Source organism: Sturnira hondurensis, unplaced genomic scaffold (genome assembly GCF_014824575.4).
Source record: "Sturnira hondurensis isolate 20B ecotype Veracruz unplaced genomic scaffold, ASM1482457v3 Scaffold0000549, whole genome shotgun sequence".
NCBI classification, from domain to species: Eukaryota; Metazoa; Chordata; class Mammalia; order Chiroptera; family Phyllostomidae; genus Sturnira; species Sturnira hondurensis.
In genome coordinates, this window is record NW_028073180.1 from 57,094 (window position 1) to 73,939 (window position 16,846).

Sequence of the window (16,846 nt, forward strand, 5' to 3'; positions counted from 1 at the left end):
TCTTTGTTGTTGTTCTTCGAGTTCTTGCAGGCGTCGGGTTAGGTTGTTTGTTTGAAATGTTTCTATTTTCTTTAGGTAAGCCTGTATTGCTATGAACTTCCCTCTCAGGACTGCCTTGGCCGTGTCCCATAAGTTTTGGGTTGTTGTGAGTTCATTTTCATTTGTTTCCAGAAACTTTTTGATTTCTTCCCTAATTTCAATCTTGACCCATTCGTTGTTTAATAGCATACCATTCAGTCTCCATGATTTTGGGTGTTTTGGGTTTTTTCCTTTGGGGTTGGTTTCTAATTTCAGTCCCTTGTGGTCAGAGAAAATGCTTGGTATGATTTCAATTTTCTTGAATTTGTTGAGGCTCATTTTGTGTCCTATCATGTGGTCTATCTTTGAAAATGTTCCATGTGCATTTGAAAAGAATGTGTATTTAGCTTCTTTGGGATGAAGCGCTCTATATATATCAGTCAAGTCCATTTCTTCTAGAGTGTCGTTTAATGCTGCTATATCTTTGTTGATATTTTGTTTGGAAGATCTGTCCATTTTTGACAGTGGGGTGTTAAAATCCCCTACTATAATTGTGTTGCTGTCAATATCTTTCTTGAAGTCTTCTAGGATTTTTCTTATATATTTGGGTGCTCCTATGTTGGGTGCATATATATTTATGATGTTAATGTCTTCGTGCTGGATTCTTCCCTTGAGCAATATGAAGTGACCTTCTGGGTCTCTCTTTATGGCCCTTTTTTTGAAGTCTATTTTGTCTGATATTAGAATTGCTACCCCGGCTTTTTTTTCTTGTCCATTTGCTTGGAAAATTTGTTTCCAGCCTTTCACTTTTAGTCTGTGATGGTCTTTTGTCCTGAGGTGGGTCTCCTGTAGGCAGCATATGTGTGGGTCATGCTTTCTTATCCATTCAGCTATTCTATGTCTTTTGATTGGAGCATTTAATCCATTTACATTTAAGGTTATTATTGATAGGGACTTATTCATTGCCATTTTTGTACCACAGTTCCTCTCTGTCTCTCTCTTTTCCTTCCTTTCCTTAAAGCAGCCCTTTTAGTATTTCTTGTAGAGCTGGTTTGGTGGAGGCATATTCTTTTAGACTTCTTTTGTCTTGGAAGCTCTTTATTTGGCCTTCTATCTTGATTGAGAGCCTTGCTGGGTAAAGTAGCCTTGGTTGTAGGCCTCTGGTTCTCATTACTTGAAATATTTCTTGCCATTCTCTTCTTGCTTGGAGTGTTTCCATTGAGAAGTCAGTAGCTAACCTTATTGGGGCTCCCTTGTATGTTACTTCCTTTTTCTCCCTTGCTGCCTTTAGGATTCTCTCTTTGTCTTGAAATTTTGCCATTTTAATGATGATGTGTCTTGAAGTGGGCCTCTTTGGGTTCCTCTTGAATGGGACTCTCTGTGATTCCTGGATTCGTGTAACTTTTTCTCTCATCAAATTAGGAAAATTTTCCATCATTACTCTTTCAAATAGGTTTTCTATCCCTTGTTCTTCTTCTTCTCCTTCTGGTATTCCTATTATTCGGATATTATTACGTTTCATATTATCTTGCATTTCTCTTAGTCCATCTTCATTCTTTTTGAGCCTCTTTTCCCTTTCTTGCTCTTTCTGGGAGATTCTTTCTACTGTGTCCTCCAACTCGCTGATCCGATCTTCTGCCTCATCGATCCTGCTTTTCATTCCTTCTACTGTGTTCTTCAGTTCAGAAATTGTATTCTTCATTTTCTCTTGTCCTTTGCTGATAGTTTCTATTTCCTTTTTCATGTTGATATAGTTTGCGGAGAGCTCATTGTAGCTTCCCTCTAGTTTCTGGTAGCTCCCCTGTAGTTTCTGTTAGCTCATTCTGAGCTCTTTGAATTTCCTGATAATTAGTGCTTTGAATTCAATATCTGAGAGCTGACTTGCCTCCCTTTCATCTAACATTATTTCTGTGACTTCCACCTTTTCTTTCATTTTAGCACTGTTTCTTTGTCTTCCCGTTGCTTATGAGACTCTTCTTGTTAGCTTCATCTTCTTCAATTGATCTGTTCTGACTCCCTGGGTTTATGGTGTGAACTTCTGTGGTAGAATACCTGTGAAATTCAGTGGTGCAGTCTCCTGCAGTTATCTTGATGTTCTCTGCTTCCACCTACTCCTTTCTTTGTGTGTGTGTGAGCAGCTGGAGGGGGGGGGACAAAATGGTTTATGACAGCAGGAGAGTACTTTATGATATTTACAGTCAAAGCCAGTAGAGAAGAGATGGAAGATCTTTAGGCTCTATATAGTGTTAACTGTAATCTTCAAGCCAATTTTCCACTTTTAAGAAAGGATAGACTAAAGATAAGTCTCTTGTTGGGGAGGGAAGGCTTGTGAGTTGTATCTAGAAAGCAGTGAGGTTGCAGGTGGTCAGATTATGAGGTGAAGTGAGAGTAAAGAATAGAAAACAGGTGTAGTGTGTGAAAGAATAGAGTTAACCACAACAGTAATAACGTTGAGGAAACCATGACATGGGCTAAGATCTGGAAGAGGTGCTATATAGTGTTTACAATTGTATGGTACAGCCATTATTTACAATAATAATGAAACAACAATCATATGACAGGATCTATATGATCTGGATAAAAGAACAGGAAGTACAGGACCTAGGGTAGTGTGCTAACGGAACACAGGTGAAGTGAAAGGCAGTAAATTAACAATACACTGTGCAAGGGAGAGTAAAAGAAACCAGTCGAACAATGCAATTTAACCAGCCAAGTGAAGAAGACTAAACAGGAAGAAGAGAAATACAAAAATACTAATTAAATTAAAGATACAAGAATAATAAAATATAATAATACAAACATACAATAAACTTGAAATTTCTCTGGAGTAGCAAAGTGAAATTTGCCTCGCTGTCTTGGCTGTGGGGATGCCCCCTCTTTGGGTCTAACTCTGGTCTTTTGACAGTTCCAGGTTTTTTTGTCTCATTTAGGGGAATTAAAAAAAAAGGAAGGAGGAAGAGATAAAAGGGAAAAGAAAGGAAAAAGTTATAAAAAAAGGAAGAAGAAAAAAGAGGAAGAAGGTGTTACAAATACAATAAAATAAAAATAAAGAATTACTTTAAGAAAAAAAATAAAGCCTCCTTTTGGCTTAAAACTGGCCAAGCCAGTTCTGCTGGTGTTCTTGGCTGCAGCAGGCTGAGGGGGGATTAATTTTGCTTTTCTCCTTTCCTGATTGGCACCCAGCCATCCTCCAGCCCAGTTCCCCAGTTTAGCGCATGGCCTCTAGTGGCCCTCTATGCCCAGCCTAGGCCCTCAGTCCACCAGTTGTGTTGTCCCTGAGATGCACCATTCAGTGGCAATTCACACACCTCCTTCCCTCTCTTTGCTGACCTAGATGCTAGGGACTCTCAGTACCTCCTCAGGACAGTTCAGCCCCCACCCCCACACTGAATCAAGTCCCTCTGGGGATTTCTGCCTCTCTGAGCTCTGTAGTTCTCCTCTGGGGTGTCGTCTCCACCTTCCTCCCAGAGAGCCAGTCAGCCATGCAGGGCAGGGGTGTCACTGTGGTTGGTGCTACGGATGCAGGTGCACACCTCCTCTGCTGCTTCCCTGGGGGTATAGGGGTTGGGTGTGTGGTTCCTCTGTGTGGCAGGGTCAGGAGAGCTCTGTTCCAGGCCTGTGGGTGTGGTGGTAGGAGAAGCCTCCAATCCCACAGATTCGGGCATGAACTCTCCCCAGGGCTACTGATGTGAGCATGGGGCCTTCTGCACCACCACAGAAGCACCATGCAGCATGGGGAGGAAAATGGAGTGGCTGCTGCAGCAGAATTCCTCAAACGTTGAATGTCTCTTTTTTTCACTTTTTCTTTTTGAAAAATTCCTCCTGCTCGAGCCTGCTGTTCCATACAAGGGCCTGACCTCTCACATAGCCCCTGTCCAACTAGACCAAGAACTGACCAGGTCAGGGCCCATCACAGCCCAACTTTCAACTCTCCCCAGGGACCACAGTCTTCCTGAGTGCTCACAGCCCCCCTGTGTCTGCCATTTTGTCCTTATTCCCCTCTCTGTGACTTCAAGCAATCCAGCCTCACCTGGTGCTGCTCAAATCTTATTTGGCAGGAGAGGAAGCAGTTGACCCGGCTCTCTTCCAAGAACCCTGTGGCAGACCTGGTGGGCACCAGATCTGCAGCCACCCTGATCCCCGTGCTGGTCCCAGGGACCGTATTGCCCTAAACTGAGTGGTTTAGGACATTAAACCTTACTCTCTGATTTTTCAATGTCCTCTACAGTTTTTGGTCTCCTGTCCCCATATATGCTAGGGTACTGTTGGCTATTTGCTCTGTTCCACAGAAGATCAGCTAGATGTTACACCCACATGCAGGGGAGAGTGAACTCTACTCCCACCTATCTCATTGCCATCTTGATCTCGTTGCTTCATGATCTGAATCTATATTTTTGAAGGTTCTTTAAATTAGGTGTTCTGCTACTTGAAGGTGAAATATTCTATTTGATAAAGAGGTTCAGTTGCCTATCACCAAAATGAGTATAATAATAACTACTTGATGAATATGTTATAAGTATTAAATTTAAAACTTTGAAAAAATATTTAGTATAGTGTTTGCTACATCATTAACTAAAGTCAAATGCTATTGTCACTGTTATTTCCAGAAATTTCAGCAAAATGAAAAAATTAATTATGAAGTTAAATAAACTTGACAATCCAGCAATGAGATGTTTACTTTTCCTAATATAAAATTTTATGGATTCACCATTGGGGAAATTTCCAATAATTACATTAAAATGTAAATTGTTATTTTCATTTTTTCCATTTTTTAAGTGACTCTTTACCAAACTCTCCCTATTTCTCTCATCCCCTCACCCTAGCTCTGACAATCACTTTTCTCTTGTTTCTTATTTTGTGTATTATCTTCAATTTTATTTTATTTTTTTAATTGTTGTTCAAGTACAGTTGTCTCCATTTTGTCCCACCAATCCCTCCTACCCCAGCCATCCCCACTCCCTACCCTTCATCCTACCCCTCTTTGGTATTTTCCATGTGTCCTTTGTCTATGTTCCTGAAAACCCTTTCCACTTTTCACCCTATTATCCCCTTCCACCTCCCCTCTGCTTACTGTCAGATTGTTCTTAATTTCAATTTTTCTGGTTATATTTTGCTTGCTTGTTTGTTTTGTTGATTAGCTTCCAGTTAAAGGTGAGATCATATGGCATTTGTCCCTCGCCACCTAGCATACTTCACTTAGCATGATGCCCTCCAGTTCCATCTATTCTGTTGCAAAGGGTAGGAGCTCCTTCTTCTTTATGCTGCATTGTATTCCATGATGTAAATGTACTATAGATTTTTGATCCATTCATTTACTGATGGGCACTTAGGTTTTTTACAGCACTTGGCTATTGTAAATTGTGCTGCTATAAACATTGGGGTCATAGGTTCATTTGGATTGGTGTTTCAGGGCTCTTAGGGTACAATCCCAGCAGTGGAATGGCTGGGTCAAAAGACAGCTCCAGTTTTAGTTTTCTGAGGAAATTCCATGCTCTTTTCCACAGTGCCTGCACCAGTCTGCATTCCCAGCAGCAGTGCACTAGGGTTGTCTTTTCTCCACATCCTCTCTACACTTGTTGTTTGCTGATTTGTTTATGATGGCTATTCTGGCTGGTGTGAAGTGGTATCTCATTGTGGTTTTAATTTGCATCTCTCTGATGGCCAGTGATGCTGAGCACCTTTTCATATGTTTCTGGGCCCTCTGCATGTCCTTTTTGGAGAAGTGTCTGTTCAAGTCTTTTGCTCATTTTTAAATTGTTTTTGTTTTCTTCTTAGAGTGGAGTCATGTGAGGTCTCTACACATTTTGGAGATCAGATCCTTGTCTGAGCTATCTTTGGCAAATATGTTTTCCCATACAGTTGGCTCTCTTTTCATTTTTAACACTGTTTTCTTTCTTTTTTAACAAAATATTTTATTTATTTATTTTTTTAGAGAGGGGAAGAGAGGGAGAGAAACATCAATGTGTGATTGCTTCTTTCATGGCCCCTACTGGGGACCTGGTCTGCAACCCAGGCATGTGCCCTGACAGAGAATCAAACCAGTGATCCTCTAATTTGCAGGTTGGCACTCAATCCACTGAGCCATGCCATCAAGGCTTAATACTGTTTTCTTTACCTGTGCAGAAGTCCCTATGCACATTCCAGGGACCTTACTGTCACATCACAATCTCTTTACCATTTGTTTTTCAATGTTCTCTATAATTTTTGGCCTCCAAAATTTATATAAGCTGGGATTCTGTTGGCTGTTCACTCTGTTCCTCAGAAGATTGTCTAGGTGTTCTAGCTGAGTGCATGGAGAAGTGGGCTCCACTCCCACCTACCTCACTGCCATCTTTTCTCTCCCTCTTTTGTTTGTATGAGCTAATTTTTTTCTTTTCTTTTCATTTCACTTTTTTTAGTGCCCGCTAAATTAAATGAGTAGCAGTAGCTTTTAAACTATGCAGATAAACCTCTTCCAGGAAAAACAAAACAGGAGATGGGGGATTTTGTCTGCTCTCTCTGCCCTGAGCCCAGTTGGGGGACATGAGACACAATGAGTGCTCATGCTCCTTAAGAATTAAATTTTTTTTGCTAGCTATAATCTTTTTTAAAATATATTTTATTGATTATGCTGCTACAGTTATAATGTTTAGCCAAGTGTTTCTTTATAATGTTTCACCCACCCTATTTTCCTTCTTTTATTCCTCTTCACCCTGTACTCCCTTCCCACCCCTATTCCCTCCCCCCTTAATTCAGGTCCATGGGACATACATATAAGTTCTTTGGCTTCTCAATTTCCCATACTAGTCTTAACCTCCCCCTGTCTGTTTTGTACTTGCCATTTATGCCTCTTATTCCTTGTACCTTTTCATCCATTCTCCCCCTCCCCATTCCCACTGATAACCCTCCATGTAATCTACATTATTCTGATTCTGTTCTTATTCTAGTTTGCTTAGTTTGTTTTTTTGTTTTTGTTTTTTTATAGGTTCAGTTGTTGAAAGTTGTGAGTTTGCTATAATTTTACTGTTCATATTTTTTATCTTCTTTTTCTTAGATAATTCCCTTTAACATTTCATATAATAAGGACTTGGTGATGATTGACTCCTTTAACTTGACCTTATCTGGGAAATGCTTTATCTGTCCTTCCATTCTAAAAGAAAGCTTTGCTGGATAAAGTAATCTTAGCTGTAGGTCCTTGCCTTTCATGACTTGGAATACTTCTTTCCAGCCCCTTCTTAGCTGCAAGGTATCTTTTGAGAAATCAAATGATAGTCTTATGGGCACTGCTTTGTAGGTAACTGTCTCCTTTTCTCTTGCTGCTTTTCAGACTCTCTCCTTATCTTTAATCTTGGTTAATGTAATTATGATGTGCCTTGGTGCGTGCTTCTTTGGGTCCAACTTCTTTGGGACTCTCTGAGCTTCCTGGACTTCCCAGAAGTCTATTTCCTTTGCCAGATTGGGGAAGTTCTCCTTCATTATTCTTTCAAATAAGTTTCAATTTCTTGCCCTTCCTCTTCTCCTTCTGATGCCTCTATGACTTGGATGTTGGAACAGTTAAAATTGTCCCAGAGGTTCCTAAGCCTCTCCTCATTTTTTTGAATTCTTATTTATCCATTCTGTTCTTGATGAATGTTTATTTCTTTCTTCTGGTCCAAATCATTGATGTGAGTCCCAGTTTCCTTCCCTTCACTGTTGGTTCCCTGTACATATTCCTTTATTTCACTTTTTCCTCTATTTTGTGGCTGTACTCAAACATTTCTGTAAGCATCTTGATTACTAATGTCTTGAACTGTGCATCTGATAGTTTAGCTATCTCTTCACTGTATTTTTTCTGGAGCTTTGAATTATTCTGTCATTTGGGCCATTTTTTTCTGTCTAGCACACCTGTTACATAGTAAGGGTTGTAGCCTTAGGTGTCCCCAAGGTGGGGCAACCCATGTCACTGTGTTGTGGAACTGTATGTGGGGGAAAGGCCTTGTTTATCTATCCAACAAACTCTCCTGTGAGGCTGGGAGTTTTTCCCACTACCACAACCCCCATAGGTTTTTTGAGTTAGAGGTTTTGAGACTATCTTCCCACACTGGAACCCAGGGTAGTGTAGTCTGTCTTCTCCCCAGTTTTTTCCCCCTGGCTTATTCACATACAAATGTGGGACCACCCAGTCCACCAGCTACTGCCTCATACAGTCTGACAGCTGCCTCCTGGCTGTGTATCCTCTCTAACCTAGCTGTCCATCTGCACCCCTCCTACTGGTCAGAATGAATGTTTTGTCTTTAACTCCTTAGTTGTCAGACTTCCTTACAGTTTGATTTTCTGTCAGTTCTGGTTGCTTTTTGTTTTTAAATTTGTTGTCTTCATTTTGGTTGTGTTCAGAGGCACAGGGTATCTACCTACACCTCCTTGTTGGCCCAAAGTCCCTGCTAGCTATAGTCTTATGGACATCAGCCCACTTGGGTTTCAGAGATAAGCATTTCAGGAGCCCTTCCCTCTGATAATCTGGAAAGTCAGGGTGCTAGATGTGAGGTCCAAATCTTTTTTTCTCCAGGGAGAATATTGGAGTTGTGAGATGTCTCCCAATTTTACGACATTGTATTATATAGGGGTGAGGTGTGTCTCAGCATTCAGCCTTTCCTACATTTTGATATGGATATTTTTTCTCATTCTCCCAGTGTGTAGGAGTTGCTCAGCTACTTCCTGGGTGTCTTTCACAGACAATTGTTCCATGTGTAGCTGTACATTTGGTGAGTCCATGAAAGAAGGAACACTCTGAAGTCTCCTACGTTGCCATCTTGGTTGCCTTCAATTCCTCTTAAAGGCTTTCTTTCACTTTTCACTAAAGTAGGAAGATAGGTATCCTGTTTGCTGATAAAGATGAATGAACAAAAGCTTCACTTTGTTTTTCCTTTTTAATTTAATCTTTATTGTATTTTTTCTCATTACCATTTGGTCCCCTTCAATTGAGTTACATACTGAGGTACAAAGCAAGAAAAAATATTGGATGGGGTTAAAATAAAGAAATAACCTTTTATTTCTTTATTGCCCACTTTCAACAAGACCTGAAATTAATTAAAATATTACATCTTACCAATAAACATCGAATCTGCTCTTTTCATCTCTGGCCTTTCCAATCTCCTTTTCCTTTCCAACTCTCCTTACCACCAATACTGTTGTCAAATTTTCTAGATTTACTCATTGGCAGTGCACAGCATACATAGGCTTCTTTTATAGGGCTTACCATGTTAAATCACATATTTGACTGAATTTGAGGACCAAAGCCTTGAGTGTGTGCTACAGAGGAGTTTATCTAAACAGAAAGGCAACAAAAACTATCATGATTGTGGAAAAGTGGGATAGAAGTTTAACTTGTAGGTATAACTACAGGTTATATATCACCATCCTCAGTATCATATTTCCTTCAATGCACACTCACATTTGTTGATCAGTCTAGTGGTAAATGCTTAAATATGGCATTTCTGTCTTTTCCTGGAGCCTAGGAATAGCACTTAACAGCCAACAAATATTTTTCAACTTTTACTCTTATTTTCTTAATTTTATGTCCCTTATCCAGAAGATCTTAGATATTTGTATTTATTCCAAGGTCTCCTAAGGCTTCACAGGGTCTCTGAGTCTACCACCAAGCAAATTTATAAAACCATTATAAAATTTCATTGGCAGGACTGGCCACCTATCAGACATGAGTTTGACAACCAGGACTCACTAGTAGGCCTAAAGCATAAGACATGAAAGACAATACCGTCCCCATTAAAATACTTTTTCTCTTCACATCCATCATGATCTCTGATCCAAAGATCTCCTCCTCTAGGAGTTCATTGAGATACTGTCCTGGAAAAAAAGCTGGGGTAGCAATGCTCACATAAGACAAAATAGACTTCAAAACAAGAGCAATAAAAAGAGATCCAGAAAGTCAATTCATAGTGCTCAAGGGAAGAATCCATAGATAAGACATAAACATTGAAAATATGTATGGACCAAACACAGTAGCACCCAAATACATAAAGAAAATCTTGGAACACTTCAAGAAAGATATTGACAGCAACATCATTATTGTACAGGATTTCAACACCCCACTCTCAAAAATGGATAGATCTTCCAAACAAAATATCAGCAAAGATATCATAGCATTCAACAATGCCCTAGATCAAATAGACTTAACTAATACATAGAAAGGCTTTCATCCCAAAGAAGCAAAATACATATTCTTTTCAAATACACATGGAACATTTTCAAAGATAGACCACATGATAGGACACGAAACAACCCTAAACAAATTTAAGTAAATTGAAATCATATCAAGCATTCTCTCTGATCAGAAGAGACTGAAACTAGAAACCAACCCCAAGGAAAAAACTCAAAAACACTTAAACACATGGAGATTGAATAGCATGCTATTAAAGAATGAATGAGTCAAGAATGAGATCAAGGAAGAATCAAAAAGTATCTGTAAGCAAATGAAAATGAACTCACAGCAATCCAAAACTTGTGTGACACAGCAAAGGCAATCCTGAGAGGGAAGTTCATAGTGACACAGGCCTACCTAGAAAAGATAGAAACATTTCAAGTAAACAACCTAACTCTAACCCTACCCATACAAGAAGTTCAGAACCAACAATGACAAGCCCAGAACAGGTAAAAGGAAGTAAATAACCAAGATCAGAGCAGAATTTAATGACATAGAGATGAAAAGCACAATTCTGAGGATCAATGAATTCACGAGCTGGTCCCTAGAAAAGATAAACAAATTTGACAAGCCTTTAAGCAGACGCATCATGAAATAAACAGAGAGAACCCAAATAAACACAATCAGTAATGAATGATGGGAGATTACAACTGATGCCACAGAAATACAAAGGATTGTAAGAAATTACTATGAAGAACTATATGCCAAGAAGTTTGAAGACATAGGTGAAATGGACGAATTTCTAGAAAAACATAATCTTCCAAAAATGAATGGAGAAGAAGCAGAAAGCCTGAACAGACCAATAACAACTGATGAAATAGAAGCAGTAATCAAAAAGCTCTCAACCCCCTGGTCCAGATGTCTTCACAGGAGAATTCTACAAAGCATTTAAGGAAGAGCTGACCCCTATCCTTCACAGACTATTCCAAAAAATTCAAAATAATGGAAGACTCCCAAATCTTTTTATCACGCCAGCATCATCCTAATCCCAAAACCAGATAAACACATAACAAAAAAAGAAAATTTCAGGCCAATATCGCTGATGAACATAGATGCTAAAATCCTCAACACAGTATTGGCAAATCGCATCCAACAATACATTAAAAAGATCATTCACCATGATCAAGCGGGATTTATCCCAGGGATGCAAGGATGGTTCAATATTTGCAAATCAGTAAATGTAATACATCACATAAACAAAATCAAAGACAAAAATCACATGATCATATAAATAAATGCAGAAAAGGCTTTTGATAAGGCACAACACCCATTCATGATAAAGGCACTCAGCAAAGTGGGAATAGAGGGAGCATTCCTCAATATAATAAAGGCCATATATGAAAGACCTACAGCCAACATCATACTCAATGGGCAAAAACTAAAATCTTTTCCACTAAGATCAGGAACAAGACAAAGTTGTCCACTTTCACCACTTCTATCTAATATAGTATTGGAAGTTTTAGCCACAGTGATCAGACAAGAAAAGGAAATAAAAGGCATCCAAATAGTAAAGGAGGAAACAGAACTGTCATTGTTTGCAGATGACATAATGGTGTACATGAAATATCCGATAGACTCTACCCCAAAACTGCTCAACCTGATAAATGAATTTGGCAAAACAGGCAGATACAAAGTCAATATTCAGAAATCAAAGGCATTTTTATATACCAACAATGAAACAGCAGAAGCAGAAATCAAGAAAAAATCCCATTTGATATAGCAACGAGAAAAATAAAGTACTTAGGAATAAACATAATTAAGGAGGTAAAAGACCTATACTTTTCTAGGAAACTACACAACACTGAAGAAAGAAATCAAAGAAGACAGAAACAAGTGGAAACATATTCCATGTTCATGGATCAGGGAAATAAACATCATCAAAATGTCTGTACTACCCAAAGCAATTTATAGATTCAATGTGATACCTATTAAAGTACCAATGGCATATTTCACAGACACAGAACAAACACTTCAAATATTTATATAAATCCATAAACAACCCCGAATAGGTGTAGCGATTTTGAGAAAAAGGAGAAAAGAGGGATCAAAATACCTGACACCAAACTCTATTATAAGGCCACTGTAATCAAAATAGCCTGGTATTGGCATAAAACAGGCACATAGACCAATGGAACAGAACAGAGAGCCCAGAAATAAACCCAAGTCTCTGTGGTCAATTAATATTTGACAAAAGGGGCAATAACATAAAATGGAGCAAAAATAGCCTCTTCAACATATGGTGTTGGAAGATCTGGATAGCTACATGCACAAAAAACTCAATCACCAACTTACACCATACACAAAAATAAATTCAAGGTAGATAAAAGAATTAAATATAAGTCTTGACACCATAAAAGTCCTAGAGGAAAACATTGCCAGGAAAATATCAGACCTCCATGCAACAATATTTTCACTGGTGTCCCCTAGAGCAAGGGACATAAAGGAAAGAATGAACAAATGGGACCTCATCAGATTAAAAACTTCTGCATGGCTAAAGAAACAGAATTAAAATGAAAAGAAAACCAACTGTATGGGAAAATATATTTGCCAAAGATAGCTCAGACAAGGATCTGATCTCCAAAATGTGTAGAGACCTCACATGACTCCACTCTAAGAAGAAAACAAAAACAATTTAAAAATGAGCAAAAGACTTGAACAGACACTTCTCCAAAAAGGACATGCAGAGGGCCCAGAAACATATGAAAAGGTGCTCAGCATCACTGGCCATCAGAGAGATGCAAATTAAAACCACAATGAGATACCACTTCACACCAGCCAGAATAGCCATCATAAACAAATCAGCAAACAACAAGTGTAGAGAGGATGTGGAGAAAAGACAACCCTAGTGCACTGCTGCTGGGAATGCAGACTGGTGCAGGCACTGTGGAAAAGAGCATGGAATTTCCTCAGAAAACTAAAACTGGAGCTGTCTTTTGACCCAGCCATTCCACTGCTGGGATTGTACCCTAAGAGCCCTGAAACACCAATCCAAATGAACCTATGACCCCAATGTTTATAGCAGCACAATTTACAATAGCCAAGTGCTGTAAAAAACCTAAGTGCCCATCAGTAAATGAATGGATCAAAAATCTATAGTACATTTACATCATGGAATACAATGCAGCATAAAGAAGAAGGAGCTCCTACCCTTTGCAACAGAATAGATGGAACTGGAGGGCATCATGCTAAGTGAAGTATGCTAGGTGGCGAGGGACAAATGCCATATGATCTCACCTTTAACTGGAAGCTAATCAACAAAACAAACAAGCAAGCAAAATATAACCAGAAAAATTGAAATTAAGAACAATCTGACAGTAAGCAGAGGGGAGGTGGAAGGGGATAATAGGGTGAAAAGCGGAAAGGGTTTTAAGGAATATAGACAAAGGACACATGGACAAAAGCAATGGGGATGGAAGCAAGGGCAGGAGGTAGGGATAGCTGGGGTGAGGGAGGGAGTCTGGGTGTACAAAGAGACAAATGTAATTGAACAACAATAAATTAATTTAAAAAATAGAGTCCTGGGGTGACTTTTAATAATTATTTCAAAAATCTAATGGAAACTAACACTTACAAGATAAAACATCAGTCATCTCATTAAAAAAGTTAAGTTAGTGCTCACTTTCACAGCACATATACTCAATTTGAAACAAGTAAGGTTAATGGTTAACCACTCTCTCTGTAGATATTTTGTGGGCTATTAGTTTCCATAGTTAGCACCAACTTAAAGTGTTTTTAGTGTTGCTCCTAATCTTTATGTGATCCAAGTTTCACTGAGCCCTGTTCCTACTTATTAATGCAAGACCACAATCCTGAGTAAAGTGCTCCCTAAATATTCCCAAGGGTGTTGCACAGAGATTCAAGTCTCATTAGTTATTTCTAGTCTTTTCATGTGCTTCAACCTCCTGTGGTGGTTATTGCCATGTCCTTGGGGCCAATTGTCTTTATGGACACCTCTGCTACTTCCCACTTCCTTCAGGAATAGCCACCAGGCAACTGGGGGCTTTGATGTGCTGAGCAATGTGGTAGGCTTTTGGCAAAGATGTGTATAATTTGTAGACTTTTACACAATACCACAGTACTCTATTTAGAAGGATACCAAATGACACTGTTCGCAACCCAAAATCTTTAAATTTTCAGTGAAACGGTTCTTTCTATTTGTACATAATGTCCACATCCCCTTCATTACTGCCTTAATCCTCATCATTCCATTAGACCTGGATATGGGAAGCAAAGTCGTAGGGAACTAGGTCAAATATGTGTTCAGATATAGAAGGATGAACTTAGTAGAATAGTTCCATTTGCTGAAACCCCGCAGTTGGCAAATATAAGCAAACAAGTATTCTAAGTCCTTGTTCTAAGTCCTTGTTCTAAGTCCAAGTATTCTAAGTCCTCAGTTTGGTGGACCAGCAGCAGCTGCACAGCCTATTAGAAAGATAGGATGCAGGATCTACCCTGCCCTACTCAGGCAGTATCTGTGGGAAGCCCAAGTGATGCTTTCTCACATTGCAGTTGGAGATGCTTTGCTTTCTTCATTGCAGTGAGAAGATTTACTGGCTGCAGATGAGAGGGGGAAAGTTCACGTGCCTCAGCAGATATTCCTGAATCTTGATGCAGAAGAAGAACAGGGTCACAACAGGCCTCCTGCCTTAGAGCCTGGCCATCAGCTGGAGCAGGCCCAGGAAGCCCTCATTCAGTTCTACCCTCACAAGGGTGGCAGGGCCCCTCTCAAATCTGTTTCCTGGCTGAGGAGGGTAAATATTACAATACTGGGTGGGGCAAAAGTAAGTTTACAGTTGTGAGTATGCAAACATAGAATTTATTCTTGTGTTATTATTTATCAATTATTATAGTATTTTCCACACAAGCAACTGTAAACCTACTTTTGTCCCACCTTTTATTTTGATATGTATTTTTAAAAGTTGTGTAGCAGACTTTGAACAACTCTCTGGATTTCTATTACCTCATTGGGGAAGTTTCTTAAGCAATTGCTGGCTCAGTTCTTTTTCGTCTGAAAATAGTAACTGTCTATGTAAGAAATGGTCAAACCTGTAGATAATTTTTTTAATTTAATTGAGCCAAACTGGCAATTGCTGGAAAGCAAAACCTCAATGGATTGAGAAAATGCTCCAGAGAATGGCAATTCTGCAGTTGATTTAATACATTACAATAAAAAAGGGCATGTAAGGAAAGTTATATGAAATTTATTGGTGGTAGATTAGGGAGGTGGGAGAATGCAAAATTGGGAAATCTCTAAGATTGGATAAAGAGACATATACTTCTTTTACAATGGTGATATAGGATAGCTAACAATTAATGTTTACAGCACATAGAGATGGTATTTGGGCAATAAGATAGCAAAGAGGGATTCCATGGTCTCTGCTCTAGTGGGAGATTGTGCCCTGTGGGGTCTGGAAAATGGGGATTACAATGACATTCTAAAGGTATGTTATCTTAGATGCAAAAGGACAATAGACAGATAAAGGTAAAGATCAACCTTTGTTTAGGAAGACACTGGCCTAGGATATGACTACCCAATATGACTTGCTTTTAGTTAAGTTTTAATTTGACCATCCTATGTAATTACTTTAGATCTCTGACTTTGTGAAGCTGCAATGCAGGACTCACCCTGAGCTTATCAGGTTTAGTATGTGGTCCCCCCTTTTTTTGTTCACAGTATAACAGTGTCAATCTTCTGAGGCTCTGTGAATACTGAATGGAATATTCTTTGTAGAGTGTGGAAACAATGCCTAGCACATAGTAAGTGTCACATAGGTTAGTTATTATTATTTTAGTTCCAGGAAAAATAAAAGACATTTCATTACCTTTTTGGCCTTATTTCATCTTTAGAATGCATCAACATTTAACCAGAGTACTTACTCCCTATGGTCTATCTGCATACCTAAAATATTTTGCCAGAATTTAAATTATTCACACAAGTCTTTTCACACTCTACAAGCTTCTTTGGCTTTAGAGCCAATGTCTGAAGCTGTTATAGTCTGGCTGGTGAATGAATTAGCATGTAAAAGTTGAGTTACTAGAATCAAATAGTCCCACTTCAGTAAGCACAGAGTCTGTCAACTTCTGGAGAGAGAAGGAAACCTAAAAATACAAAGTTGCTCAAGGATAGACCAGCATATCCTACCCGAAGCCAAGGAGTCAGTGAGGAGAAGTCAGCAGTCCTAGAACACTGGTCTCTACCAGACAATGAAGGGGATGAGGGACTGTGCATGTTCAAATCTAGGCAGCATTGTATAGTGAAAGTGGGTTTGACTGGGTTTGCTTTGCTTTGCTCTGTTTTTCCCTGAGCTCTAGAACATTAATAGAATGGAGTGAAGCAAATCCATGGTCAGGTATATCTTAAGCAAGAGCTGTGGAAGTCAGGGAAGATGGCACCAAGACCAGGGTGAGGAGCAGTCCCATCATCTTTCAATAGAATGAGCCTGAATCTGGGCCACTCTTTACTGTGGGAATGCACTGAGGGAATGCAACCTTTCCTCAAATAGGTTAGATTTGATGGTGGACTCAAAAGTTAGAAAATTTTAGTTTAGATAACAGGTAATAAACCAGTAATCAATGCATGTAAAAAGCTATTGTACTAGGGCCCAAAGATATGATCCACCTTGACTCCAGGAGGCCATAAACAGTTCCACT